We start from the raw sequence: 15484 nt of genomic DNA on the forward strand, positions 1-15484 counted from the left end.
TACTCAAGATACTCAGGCCACGGATATAGTGGTGGCAGGTATACTTCTGCACATGCTAAAGTTCTTTTTGATCCTGGTTCTACGCATTCTTTTGTTTCTTGTGCATTTGCTAAAAATCATGACAAGAGCCCTGAACTACTTGATTTTGAGTTATCGGTTTATACCCCTATTGGTGATACTTTAATGACTAATCTTGTGCTTAAGTTTTGTATTATTTGTATTGAGGGTAGAGAGTTATTGGCTGATTTGGTGTTGTTAGATATGCATGATTTTGATGTCATTTTGGGCATGGATTGGTTGGCTTATTACCATGCTAGTGTGCATTGTTTTGAGAAAGAGGTGGTGCTTAAGCCTCCAGGTGAATCAAAATTTCTATTTAAGGCTTCATGTTTGCCTTTTATGCCTCGTGCGATATCATGCATACAAGCAAACCACTTGCTTAGAAAGGGATGCCAAGGATTCCTTGCTAGTGTAGTGGATTTACAAAGTGGAGAATTAGAGATAGGAGACATTCCCATAGTGAGGGAATTTTCAGATGTTTTTCTTGATGATCTACCTGGGTTGCCCCCGGATCGTGAGATTGAGTTCTCTATTGATCTCCTTCCAAGAACTACACCTATTTCTAAGGCACCATATAGGATGGCACCCATAGAGTTGAAAGAACTTAAGGAGCAATTGGTGGAATTGCTAGACAAGGGGTTTATTTGCCCTAGTGCCTCGCCTTGGGGGGCTCCAGTTTTATTCTTCAAGAAAAAGGATGGGTCTCTAAGGTTATGTATTGATTACCGTGACCTTAATAGAGTCACCATAAAGAATAAATATCCTTTGCCTCGTATTGATGACCTATTTGATCAGTTGCAAGGAGCACAACTCTTTTCTAAGATTGATCTTCGTTCTGGTTACCACCAGTTGAAGATTAAGGGTGAGGACATACCAAAGATGGCCTTTCAGACTAGATATGGCCATTATGAATTTTTGGTGATGCCGTTTGGATTAACGAATGCTCTTGCTGCTTTTATGGATTTGATGAATAGGGTATTTCATGAGTACTTAGATTGATTTTTCATTGTGTTCATTGATGATATTTTAATTTATTCTAAGAGTCAAGAAGAGCAAGAAGAACACTTGAGGATTGTTTTACAGATTCTAAGAGAAAGGAAGTTGTATGCTAAGTTGAAGAAGTGTGAATTCAGGTTGAATCAAGTAGTGTTCTTGGGTCATGTGATATCTAAGGATGGAATTACATTGGATCCTAATAAGATAAAAGCAGTGGTTAATTGGGATAGGCCTACAAATGTGAGTGAGGTTAGAAGTTTCTTAGGCCTTACTGGTTACTATAGAAGATTTGTAGAGGGATTTTCCCGCATTGCAACTCCTTTGACACAATTAACTCTGAAGAATGTTAAATTCGAGTGGAAGGAAGAATGTGAGAAAAGCTTCCAAGAGCTAAAGCAGAGATTGGTCACAGCTCTGGTGTTAACTATCCCTTCAGGTACAGCGGGTTTTGTCATTTATAGTGATGCTTCTCATAAGGGACTTGGTTGTGTGTTGATGCAAAATGGGAAAGCTTGTGGCTTATGCCTCTCATCAGTTAATAAATTATGAGAAAAATTACCCCACTCATGACTTGGAGTTGGCTGCAGTTGTTTTTGCTTTGAAAATTTGGAAACATAATTTGTATTGGGAAAGATGCGAGATTTTCATTGATCATAAAAGTTTAAAGTATTTCTTTACCCAAAAGGAGTTAAATATGAGGCAACGGAGATGGTTGGAATTGGTTAAGGATTATGATTGCTCTATTAACTATCATCCCGGTGAGGCTAATGTTGTAGCTGATACTTTTAGTAGAAAGCCTTCAAGTTTTTCAGTTGCTTTGCTAACCACTCAAAAGGAAATTATTCAGGATCTTGAAAGAATTGAGATTGAGGTTGTTATGAACCATTCTGAGGCCTACTTGGCTAGTTTGAGTGTTCAACCAACTTTGGTGGAAAGAATTAAATTGTCACAGGCCGATGACCCACATTTAAAGAAAATCATGGATGAGGTGTGTAGTGGAAAGAAATCTGAATTTTCTATCTTTGAGGATGGTGCTTTGAGATTTAGGAGTAGACTTTGTGTGCCAAATGATCCATTGATTAAAAAGGAGATTCTAGAGGAGGCTCACTATTCCCCATATACAATACATCCAGGGAGTACAAAGATGTACCATGATCTTCGTGAAAACTTTTGGTGGAATAATATGAAAAGGGAGATTGCTCACTTTGTAGAGCAATGCTTGACTTGTCAACAAGTTAAGGTGTTGCACCAACGACCCTCAGGTTTGTTGCAACCACTTCCTATTCCCCAATGGAAGTGGGAGAAAATCACTATGGATTTTCTTTCAAGATTGCCGAGATCTCCTAAGGGTCATGATGCTATTTGGGTGATTGTTGATAGAATGACAAAAACAGCTAATTTTCTCCCTATTCGAATGAACTACACCCTTGATCAGTTAGCTCAGCTCTATGTTGATGATATTGTGAGACTTCATGGAATACCTACTTCTATTGTTTCAGATAGAGATCCAAGGTTTACTTCTCATTTTTAGGGTGGTGTGCAAAAGGCCTTGGGTACTAGATTGGATTTTAGCACAGCTTGCCACCCTCAGACAAATGGACAATCTGAAAGGATTATTCAAACTCTAGAAGATATGTTGAAAGCATGTGTTTTGGATTTTAAAGGGAGTTGGGCTAGTCACTTACCTTTGGTAGAGTTTGCTTACAATAATAGTTACTATTCAAGTATTAAAGCAGCACCTTATGAGACTTTGTATGGGAGAAAGTGTAGATCCCCAATTTGTTGGGATGAGGTGGGAGAACGAAAAATCTTGGGGCCAGAGATTATTCAGATGACTTGTGAAAAGGTAAATATGATTTGTGATCAACTACGAGCAGCCCAAAGTAGACAAAAGAGCTATTATGATATTAAAAGGAAGGCTTTGGAACTTGAAATTGGAGATAAAGTTTTCCTATGGGTTGCACCTATGAAAGGGGTAATGAGATTTGGTAAAAAGGGTAAGTTAAGCCCTAGGTTTGTAGGGCCTTTTGAGGTCTTGGAGACAGTGGGCGAAATTGCATATAGAATTGCCCTACCACCGGCCCTGTCAGGAATTCATAATGTTTTCCATGAGTCTATGTTGAGAAAATACATTCTTGACCCTTCACATGTTTTGAGCTATGAGCCTCTTCAGATTAGAGACGATTTATCATATGAAGAAGTTCCGGTAGAGATTTTGGATCATAAGGAGCAAGTGTTATGCAGTAGAACAATATCTTGGGTAAGGTGCTTTGGAAGAATCATTCAGTGAAAGAGGCATCTTGGGAGCGAGAGGAGGATATGTTGTCAAGATATCCAAGCCTTTTTCAAGATCAAGGTATGTAAAATTTCGAGGAAGAAATTTTTATAAGAGGGGAAGAATGTAACATCCCAATCAATTTTTTTTTTTTTGGGTTCCCACATGCCCCACCTAACCCCACTACCCACCACTCCTTTTTCTCTTATCTCTTACTCTCTTTGACCAGCTCCTCACTTCCTTACTTCTCTTTTCTTTCTTTTTTCTTCTTCTTCATTTTCGGTGGAACACTCCTCTTCACTCCTTCAAACTCTCTTGCTAGCACCTCCATATCACCATTTTTACCATCATTTTTCTAGCAAGATCACCGGAAAATTCTTGAGAACCCATAAACACCTTGACATCTTTTTTTTGAGGTAAAATTTTCTAATCTTTTTGGTGGATTTATATTGCTTGAGGTCATATTTTTATCCAAGCTTTAATAATGTTACCCATGTGATTTATGAGTATTGGAAGTGAAATTTATGTGTTTTTATGTATGGGTTTTGTATTGGTGGAATTATTTGATGAGTGGGTATATGGTCTGTGCTAATGATAACTACCTAAGGTTTATTTATGGTGGAAACTTTAGGGGTTTTGAGTTTTAACATGTGATGGTTAGTAAATTTAATTTTTCCATTGTCATTGGGTTTATTTGGAGTTAGTTGAAGTTCTAAATTTCTTGTCTTTGAGGATATATTGATTTTGCTTTCATGGGTCTCTTAATGATGTAGTGTAAATTTTATGGAGGCTAGTCATAATATTGGAGATGATATTAAATGGGTTAACTTTATAAATTGGAGTTTATGCCTTGTGAATCAATTTGTTGAGAAACTATGGAAGTGGAATATATTATTATTGATGAGGTTAAATACTAGGCTTGCCTAATTAAATGCTCACTTGGCAATTCCTAAATTGTAGCTAGATAAAATTTTAAGCTCTATGCTTATTGTGATAGATTTACTTGACATTGTTTAGGTTCTAGCTAATCTCCTTGGAGTTTGGAGAATTAGGATTTTGTGGTTGCGAGGCAAGTAGCTTTTTAATGGGATTTTGAAAAATAACCATGTTGCATAAATGTTGTTTTTGGGTTAGACACACTTTTGGAAACTACATATGGAAACTATATTTTTCTAAAAACTATTGTGTTGTAACCTATATATATATATATATATATATATATGAAAATGCATCATATTTGGTATTGCATTTGGGAAAATGCATGAATTGTTGATATAAAAAAAAAAAGCATCTTTTATTTAATCTTTGATAAGGAAATCATGGATTTTATGGTATATTAAAAAATTTAAAGATGCTTATCTTGTCTTGTTATGTGAGAAATTGAAAAAAAAATCTCTTGACAAGAATGAAGTTGAAAACCTTATAAATTTTGTGGAATTTAGATTATTTAAGGTTTTTCTGAAACTACCTGGTTATGAACTATGTATTTGAAAGGAGATATATACCTGTGAGCTTTATGTGGTTTTAACACCTTGCCATGTGTGATTTCCTGGTGATCACCTGATTTAGTTTTCGTAGTCTTTGTGACAACGAAATCAAATCCAGGTCAGTGCCCTTTCACTTTGGATGGCGCGTTCTTTCCTGCTGCCCATAGGGGGAAGAGGTTCCTTGATTGTGTGTGGGTGAGGCTGCTACCCATGGGGCCAAGAGACCACATGCAAGAGAGGTCCTATTTGACGCACTCCCTTTGCTGCCCATGGGGGGAGAGAAAAATCTTGAGAGTATGGATGAGGCTGATGTCCATGGGGCCAAGAGTCTGCATACCAGAGAGGACAATATCATGCCAGTTGTGAATAGGCGGATTCCCTGACCGGTCTATATGGTAGTGTGGTATATTTGTGATAATTTATCTTATATTAGATATTATGGCTTTGGAAATTATATTGTTGATGCTCACATATTATGGCTTTGGAAATTATTTTGAGAAATTTTGTGTTTCATTACTTAATCATTCTTGTCATATTAGTATTTTTGAAGATGAAACTTACATTTCTCCTACCCCATTAATTGTGCTACTTACTGGACTCTGTCTCATTCTATTATTTTATAAACTTTTTAGAGTAGGCGACAATCTTTTAAGACAGTTTTTTGGTGGCTAATTGTAGTTAGACTAACTACTGATGGAGGTTGAACTTTTGTAATAGAGATATTAGATGTTGTACATCTTAGACTAGACTTGACTCATTCTTTTGTGTATTATAGTGGTTGAGACTTTATTCCTACTAATGGGACAAGCTGTTGATATGTAATTATTTATTTAGACCTCTATTCGTTTGTGGCCATTGGTCCTTGTAATTATTACTTAGAGTTCTAACTTACTCTGAGAGTATATTCAATGGAATTATTATGATAATTCTTGATGTTGATATTGGATATGATTTATGTGGATTGGATTGTCAAAAAGGAAAAAAAAAAAAAAAAATCTACAGGTACTTTTAGATGTCTTTCTCATGCTTTGGACCCTTTAGGGTTTGGGACATGACAGAAATGACCTAGGAATTAAAACCTAGCAAACAACAATCCACCTCCCATGGCTGCCGTTGCCTTCAAGCTTCCTCCATACCAACCCCAGACGCAACCACAACCCCCATGCAAAACCCATCTATAGCCCATACCACCACCATTACCATCAGTCGATCCGAAGAGAAGAGAAAAGGAAAACGGAGAGAGGGAAGTGAGAAAGGGGGGAAATTTTTGGCTGAAATATTTTGAGGGAAGTGAGAAAGAGAAATGGTCTTTGCCTTGAATTTGCAACGGTAACAGCTCTGAGTTGACATGACAACACAGAAGCTATGGGCTCCACAGAGTTTGAAAATTTACAATGATGACACTGAGTTATGTATCTCAGCTTTTGAAAACATCGGATTCTTGTTTTGTATTTCCATCACTCTAACTCAAAATTTGTGAGTTTTGAGTGATGGAAACACAATGTGAAAATTAAGCCAAACAAAAAAATTTGTGTGGGTCTCATGTGTTTTGATAACTTAGTTATGAGTTTTGGATCATATCACTCAAAACTCCTCTAAACCAAACAGGCCCTGAATCTCTCTCTCTCTCTCTCTCTCTCTCTCTGAATGTTTTTGTAGTGTATACATAGAGTGGACATAAAGCAAGTTGTTCTCTCTCTCAAATGAATGTTTTTGTAGTGTATACATGCGTAGAGTGGACATAAAGCAAGTTGTTCTAGTATTATAGAACCCCCCCCCCCCCCTTCCCAAAAAAAAACCCAATCATATTTTGAATGACTAAAATTTAGGTATAGTTTCTTAGATACAATGCTTGAATTAGATTCCCCCAATCAAATTCAAATACATGATTATTGACCAATAAAACACAATTAATGATATATATTTCAATGACAATTAAATTTAATGCAACTATTTATTTTAATTTAATTAGAGAATTTATTATACGACATCTTAGAAACTATGCTTGATTTACTCTAAATTTATATATATATATATATATATATATATGTATGTATGTGTGTGTGTGTGTTATTTTATAAATAAATTTTTTTTTTTGAAATTTTCTTGTATAAGGGAAGATAATATATATCATGTTAAAGTTTTGTTTTAAGTATAAATTATGTATACTTATGTTAATATGAAAACACAAATGTAAAGAAATTGGTAAGAGATTTATGTGAAGTGTTTACAAATAAAGTAAGATAATAATAAAAAGGCACTATAATAAAGTTACAATTTTGAAGTTTCAAGTTCATTATTTGTCCCTGCACTTGCATTTTAGGCGAAAACTCCTAAAAATTACAAGGAAAGGAAATAAATTGAAAGGCAAGAAATTACACAAACTAGCATATATATGACATTTGGTAAACTTATGTTACCAAGCTTTGATCATCTCCCATCATCGAAGGCCAACATTACGTGATGTTCCACAATATCATAACTAGTGGTTATTTTATTACTAACATCATATTCACGAGAATCAGATGGCCCACCAAGTAAGTATTCAGTCTCTTCCAAGTTGGAACCTACATTAACCCACGAATGCTTTTCCATCTTTCTTAAACCCTAAAGTTCCATTGCTACTTCCTTCATATTAGGTCTATCCTCCCCTTTCAATCTTAAGCACCTCATTGCAAGATTTGAAACTTCTTTCAGTTGCTCTGCATTTTCTTCATTTGCTATATTCTTCTCAAGAACTTCAAACAATCTATTTTCTTTCAAAGAAGAAAGAAAATACAAAGCAAGGCTTCTCTCCTCCTCAGGTCTATCAAATGAAATTGCCTTTTTCCCTGTTAATAACTCCATAAGGACCACTCCAAAACTGTAAACATCACTTTTCTCTGTCAATTGGCTTGTGTGCAAGTATTCGGGATCTAAATATCCAAAAGTTCCTTGCACCATTGTAGCTATGGCTTGTGTTTGGTCAAGTGGAACTAATCTTGATGCTCCAAAATCTGATACCTTTGCTATGTGTTTACCATCTAGTAATATGTTTGAAGACTTGACATCTCTATGGATTATAGGTGGAGAAGCTGAAGAGTGCAAATACGAAAGTGCTTCTGCAGATTCTGTAGCTATCCTAAGACGAGTTTCCCATGGTACAATAGACACCTTGCTTTCATGGTGTATGTACTCAAAGAGAGTACCATTAGGTACAAATTCATAAACTAGCAAAGGAACTTGTGTTTCCAAACTACAACCCAATAGTTTAACCACATTCGTGTGGTTAATTTGAGAAAGGACAACTAACTCATTGATGAACTGCTCAATTTGGCTTTCATCTACTATTTTTGACTTCTTAATGGCCACAATTCTATCATCTGGTAAAAATCCTTTATAAACAGTACCAAACCCTCCTCGACCAATGATTAGATTTTCATCATAATTGTTGGTAGCCTTCTCCAACTCTTCTGTTGTAAAGATTTTTACCACGTTAGTTGAATTATCTTGTCTAGAGAGTTGTTGTTATAATATTAAACCACCATTCTGCTGAAAGAACCTTTGTTTAATCCTCATTAGCTTTCTTTGATTTACTATCAAGTACAGCGAAGAGCTACAGACAAGCATAGCTATAATGCATATGCCAATACCTATATTTGAAAGAAACAAATGTAATACTCCATATATATACACAAAGAGACGTTGTATAGTTTCTTTTTCTTTTTCCTTTTTCTTTTCAAAAATTTGGGAATCAAGTCAATTTAAATCTATATTATATTTGGAAGTTAAAATGCTAAAGAAGAGAACAAGAGAGGTTAGTAACAATGAAGAAAACTTTCTTTCTCACAATGTAAAAATAAAGAAAAAATATAATAAAATTTGACAATATAAGAGATCAATTTTGAGAGTATTACCATTCCCAAAAATATATATATATTGAGAGTATTGGCTTTCGTCAGAGACAGAGAGAGAGGACTATTTCACTCTCTATTCCCATTCTCTCATTCCATGCAGATATTTCCAGATTGGCAAGACTTCAATTAAATATATCATATTACAGTATTTCAATTTAATCTTTTTTATTCGATGATAACCAAAAGCAAATAAAAAAGAAATAAACTAGGCTAAAAATTTAATCAATTTAATGGAATACATTCATGCTATAAATTTATAAATATAGGCTAAAAATTAGGTTGGTAAACATATGAGTTAAGTTGAATATTAAAAGTTCAAGACTATTTATTTAATTTTTTATTGAACACATGGACAATGATTTTAAATTATTCCCCACCACATTCAATAATCCACTTTTGCTTTTTTTTTTTCCCCCTGATAATACTAACTAATTGGATTGACAAAATCTCAATCCAACAATAAGTTGAAGAAAAAATTTCAATATTATGTGGAAGTTCTATCCCAACCAATCTAAATCAAAAAAAAAAAAAATTACAATTCAAATTACTTTTCATTTTTCCGAACAAACTATCATTCTTTATTACTATTAGAATAATGCTAGAAATACAAACTATTTTACAAAAAAATTTACAAACTGCTGATGTAATAAATGATTATTAGTAAATGAAAAAATAATATTAATTGTGGACCACATAAACATTTTGTAAAAATATTATAAAGTAAAATATTGTAAAATAATTTGTGAATGTAGAATTACTCTTACTATTTATTATTTTGCAACAGTAAAAAATTAAATCTCAAAATTTTTTTTTCCTTAAAAAATGGTAATGGCACTTACCTCAACCATTTGAGGTTTTTTTTCCCCCCTAATTTGATTGTTTCAACCATTTGAGATATAACTACAAATAATTATAGTTTAGGGGGGAAAAAGTGTCTTAATCATATGGAATTTTTTTAGTGTTGGATAAATAACATATTAGGGAGATTCTAAATAAATTATTTATATAATATAAAAAGACATAACTTAAGGCAGAAGATTAAGCCTATAGATATAATTTTAATAATATTGGGTGCTATGACATAATCCTATAATGTAAGTGATGCTAGCTAGAGAGTCAAATTTTTTGATAACCTTGTCGTTAGATGTTAGGAAGTTATGATTAAAACAAAGAAGTTATAATTGAAACATTACTTTCATATAAATTCACAATAACACTTTTTTTACAATCCACCAGTCATAACATAAAATGTCAAACATTATAAGAAAAGTTATGAAAATTTTTTATGTCACTAGACTTTTATTTTGTGAATATTCTTCACAATTAATGATGACTCTCACTATAAATTTAGTTAATAGAGCTCACTATTATGTGAGAGAAGAGAATATCATAAAGATATCCCCTTGAAGTACAAATTAATAAATTAATTACTCATATATATATATATATGGTACAGTTGTAATTGACAATCAACTGCAAACTCAATAAGCATTTTTCAAGAATGCACCACAATATATATTAGTAATAAAAGGGTTGTATTTAATACATACAAATTATTTTACATAACCAAAAATACCTATAAAACCATGATTTAAAGTCACAATTTCAGTTTTTTTTTTTTTTTTTGGAGTATATATAATATTGTGTAAAATAATTTATACACAACAAGAATTTCCCATAATTAAATATACTTACCAATGGTGAGCTTAATTGCTAGATTGGATGATGGATGGACACATGCCCCTCCGTCATCAAAATGGTACCCCACGCTGCACACACAATAATAACTTCCTGGGTCATTAACACAATTAGTGTTTTTGCTCGTGCAGTTGTTATTGCCCTCTTTGCATTCGTCAATATCTGGTGGTAATAAAGCCCATCTTTAAGTAACTTTGAGGAAATATAAATACAAGCAAGGGTTATAAGAAAGTTCGTGAACACAATTTTTATATCACAATTCTGACGTAGCTAGTGGTGAAAATGATTCTCTGCCACCTTATAGTTGACTATATCAAAATTATACAAGAAGAATACCTTGACAACCATCTTTGAGGTATGGGTTCCCACGGTAACCATCCATGCAGAGACAAAAGTATCCTCCATTTTTAGAACCCTTACAAGTGCTATTCCCTCCACATGGATAATTCTTTGTGTTCACAGCACATGTTTCATTACCGGCCGCCGATGTTTCATTTCCGACAGCCCAATCAAGAACCATTGGCATTTTTTCCGGAAGATTTTGAAGGGAATCAACGGAGAAATTGAACTTGTCCTTTTGCACAATAAAGGAATAGCTGCATGGATTAAAATTCAATACTTTTGAATGATCATTAAAGCTATGCGCTTCCAAACTAATATTTTTCATTCCTTCAGGAATTTCCGTCTGGCAACAGCCGATCCCAGAGCAAGAGCCATTGACCACATTGCTAGCATCTACACATACCGACGTGCAGCCGAGGGAGAAAGAATGATTGTTCTTAAAACCATTAAGGTATGCGTAAGTGTCACACCCGACGGCCATGAACACGTTTTGAGTGTCAGAAATTGTGAAATAACGGGACCAGAGAGTACGGTGGTAATTGGTATTATTCACAAGCGCACCAGTCTTGTTGTAACAGTCCCTGGCTGTATAGGCCAAGATCTCTATGTTGTGGTCTTCGATGGAAATGTTTTTAACAATGACATTTCCATACATAGGTTGGCTTGTCAAGTTATCACAAGTGATGACAAAACTTTCATCTAGGTAACATCCTTGATTCATTCCAAAAGGATATGGAATTTCGACACCTCCACAACTGTTCTGACAATTAGGTAGGGCTGATGGATATGATAGTACAGCTGAGGCTGAAGTAGTCACTGATAATAACACACCAACCCATGTGACCTGCAAAAGCAATTTGTGGAATCGGAAACCCATATAGCACCCAATATTTTCTGAGAAGACGAGTTTACTGTATGTGTTTCTGTACAAAAAAAACTTCCTATATATAGATGCTAGATTTTATTTATATATTTATTTTAAAAATCCGGTTTATGTCCAGTACAGTACACAGTAGAATTTGGAATTTGAACAGGTGTCAGAATCTTATTTAATGTATTAACCCTTTATTTTAGGAGATGCTGGAATTTTATATGCATTAGAAAATTAAGATAGACCCGTTCAAATCATATACCGGGTGTTACTTACATTTGTATAATATTTGCCACAGTTATCTATGACGTCGACGTTAAGTTCTAGAGTCCATGCTGAGACTTTGATAAAGTCGTCAGAACGAGTCAATGACTAAATGGACAGAATCAATAAACAATGAAGGTGGACTTTGAAAGAGGGGTTCAAATCCCATTTGATGATGCCAAAATCGTCAGTTGGATCACTCATCCAATCCGGAGCTTTAAACGATCTTGTGGGACCTGTAAGATAAAGAGAATTGATCGAAGAGACCACCGGATTGTGCCCGGTGGGGAGCCTCCGATGCTTAAGTAAGTATTAGCCCATATCTTTTCTACTATAAATAGCATTTTGTAGTGGTTTCTTGACATACCTTGCTAGTGAGACCGACTGTCCCTTTTATAGGTGAATTAGGTAATTGTTATACATAAATTAGGGTAATTATTACCTTGATTGTAACATTTTTTGTCTTGATGAGAGTTTAAGACCTTTGATGGTCATTATTGAATGTGTTGAGCAATTATCTTTGATGGTCTACTAATGATGCAAGGTTGTCTATATTAATGGACTACCTTAATGATTTTTCTGGACTCATCAATTGCCCCCCATTCCCAAGTTTGATTTTGCTTTATGCTGGTCAGGCTTAGGGAATATTCTTGACTTGTTTAGATTCAGGCTTCTTTATCTTCAACTACTTTCTTCTTCAAGAATGGTGATATTTTTGCGATGACTTCTTAGTATATGCCTTTTGAAGGTCTTTTTGGACGTTCGAGGGATCATAGCTTGATCTTGAAAGTGAGCTAATTTCTTCGGACGATCATTTTTTATTACTGCTGAAGAGCAAGCTAATTTCTTTGGACGACCATTTTTGATCACTTCGATGCTTCTTCTTTCACTCATTTTCTGGTTGTCACGTTTGTGTGAGAATCCTTGTCTACTTACACTCGTCTAAGGGAATTTTAGTCACTTAGCCACTTTTAGGTGACTTACATCCAGTTACGAAGCTTCACCATTTAGATTTCGTTAGTGATTTGCATCGGTCTAGCGGAATCTTGTCCATTTTTTTTTTTTTTTTTTGGTGACTTACATCTATTTAAGGAATCTTGTCACTTAGGCTTTGTCAGTGATTTACATCCGTCTTGGCGGAATCTTATCACTTAACCATTTTTTGGTGACTTATATCCATTTAAGGCTTCGTCGGTGATTTACATCCGTCTTGGCGGAATCTTATCATTTAGCCATTTTTTGGTGACTTACATCCATTTAAGGAATCTTGTCACTTAGGCTTCGTCAGTGATTTACATCCGTCTTGGCGGAATCTTATCACTTAGCCATTTTTTGGTGACTTACATCCATTTAAGGAATCTTGTCACTTAGGCTTCGTCAGTGATTTACATCCGTCTTGGCGGAATCTTATCACTTAGCCATTTTTGGTGACTTACATCTATTTAAGGAATTTTGTCACTTAAGCTTCGTCAGTGATTTATATTCGTCTTGGCGGAATCTTACCACTTAGCCATTTTTTGGTGACTTACATCCATTTAAGGAATCTTGTCACTTAGGTTTCGTCAGTGATTTACATCCGTCTTGGCGGAATCTTATCACTTAGCCATTTTTTGGTGACTTACATCCATTTAAGGAATCTTGTCACTTAGGCTTCGTCAGTGATTTACATCCGTCTTGGCGGAATCTTATCACTTAGCCATTTTTTGATAACTTACATCCATTTAAGGAATCTTGTCACTTATTGCTGGAAAGATTCCTTAACGCTATGTCGTTTTGGACCTTCTTGAGGCCATGTTGATATCTGCATTAAGTAGCACATGCACTTGCCAAGACTTGGTTATACAAGAATTTTAGAACAATTCATATATAAATAATAAGTTACCAATAGCCTAGGTGGACCTTTTTCTTATTTCCTTGTCATCCTAGAGTTTTACCTCTTTTGTGATCTGTCTAGTAATGCATATATTTTTGCATGGAACCTTACTAGGTGTAAATTTTTATAGACGAATATAAAAGATACAAAGATAAATGTGTTACCTTAAATGACGATATTATTTTGTCACATACCCCGATCTTTTTATTGCTGGGATCTTCCTGACTAGCTCTTCCTTTTTTAAGATGACGAGCTCTTCTCTTTTCAAGGTTTTTTAAGCTTAACATGGTACTTCATGTCTAAGGCCTAGATCTCTTTTGCTTCAATTTTTTTTTTTTTTTTTTTTTGGGTGCTTTGACGACTATGGCCATTGCTGTTTGTAATAGCAATTTCCTCTTCCTTTTTCTTTAATTGTACGGTTAAGTCACTTCAAAAGTGCTAACTACATTTTGTTAGGAATGACGATGTACGAATATGCAAGGCTAGATTTCATTTATCAAAGGATGAAGGTCATCCTATGTTCTTTTATCGTTGTTGTCCATAGTATCTGAAGACGACCAAATGGTTTGTCCTCGTTCAAACATGAAGGGTGCAGTCCTTTGTTTGATGATAACCAAATGAATAATCTGTCATGGTTTGAACCCGTATATTTCTTTCTTGGGGCTTAATCTTAGCTTTAATTGTGTACTCAAAATGAGTCACCTCAATAATACTTGCTGCATTTTGTTAGGAATGACAATATCCAAATAGGCAAATTGCATGTTGAACTATAATAGATATCTTTTGACGAAGTGAACTAAATGTGAATCATAGAGAAGTATACTATGATATATGAAGACTAAAGCTACTAACTATATGCTTCTTTAAAGTGTCAAAGTTAAAGCTGATATGTCCATTATTTTGGATACTCAAGTGTCCAAAGTATATCAAAAATGATTTTAAGATAAAAAGAAGTGTTTGATGTTGTGACAGCATGTGCAATAAGTTGGTAAGATATGAACTAGAGAAACGGTCATGAAATTTTTTTTTTTTTTTTTTTAAATGGTGTAGCGAATCTTTTATTCTAGACCTCAAGTTTCTCTATTTTGACCTTACTAAACCATATAAGTAATTAACTATCAAAATAACAAATTGTTGCAGATATTTAAAGGATAGAAAGGGTTGAATTGTTAAATAATGCAATTCATCACGTCCTACAATACTATTATGGTAAAACCATAATGATATTTGGTTCCACTTTTTAGTGCCTCAACATGGCATATTTCAAAAAGAATTTGACTTCACCTTTCTTACAGTCTCAGTAATTATAGAGCTAGACTAAAGGAAAGTATAGGATTTCCTTGGATTTATTTATTTATTTATTTTTTTTTTTTTTGACTATCTGTCTTAGATTCATTTCGCATTTAGTTGGTAACTTATGCAATTCCTTAAATTTAAGATATATACATTACACACATCAAAATCAAGTTTTGAAGATTAAGTTAACAAGAGAGAGAGTGAGTAAGGTTTAATTACCTGTTTGCTTTGGGACTTTTTCTAGAAATTGAATATCTGAGCCCACCTTTGGAAGGATCTTAGAATAGGCATACTTGGCTTGGAATCACTTTGTTCACATGGCAAGTGATTTAGATGTGTGTATGTGGTACTTTGGGTACCCTTCTAAGTTGATTTCTTTTCAACGAGCTCTTCTTTGGTGGGTTGATATTGGCTTCAAAGCTATTG

General features: G+C 34.4%; 1 pseudogene; it reads right to left on the bottom strand.

The window, feature by feature from the left end:
* Positions 1 to 7248: 7248 nt before the first annotated feature.
* LOC115983745 lies at positions 7249 to 11631 on the bottom strand (annotated as a pseudogene).
* Positions 11632 to 15484: the final 3853 nt, after the last annotated feature.

Source organism: Quercus lobata, chromosome 4 (assembly GCF_001633185.2).
Source record: "Quercus lobata isolate SW786 chromosome 4, ValleyOak3.0 Primary Assembly, whole genome shotgun sequence".
Classification (NCBI taxonomy): Eukaryota; Viridiplantae; Streptophyta; class Magnoliopsida; order Fagales; family Fagaceae; genus Quercus; species Quercus lobata.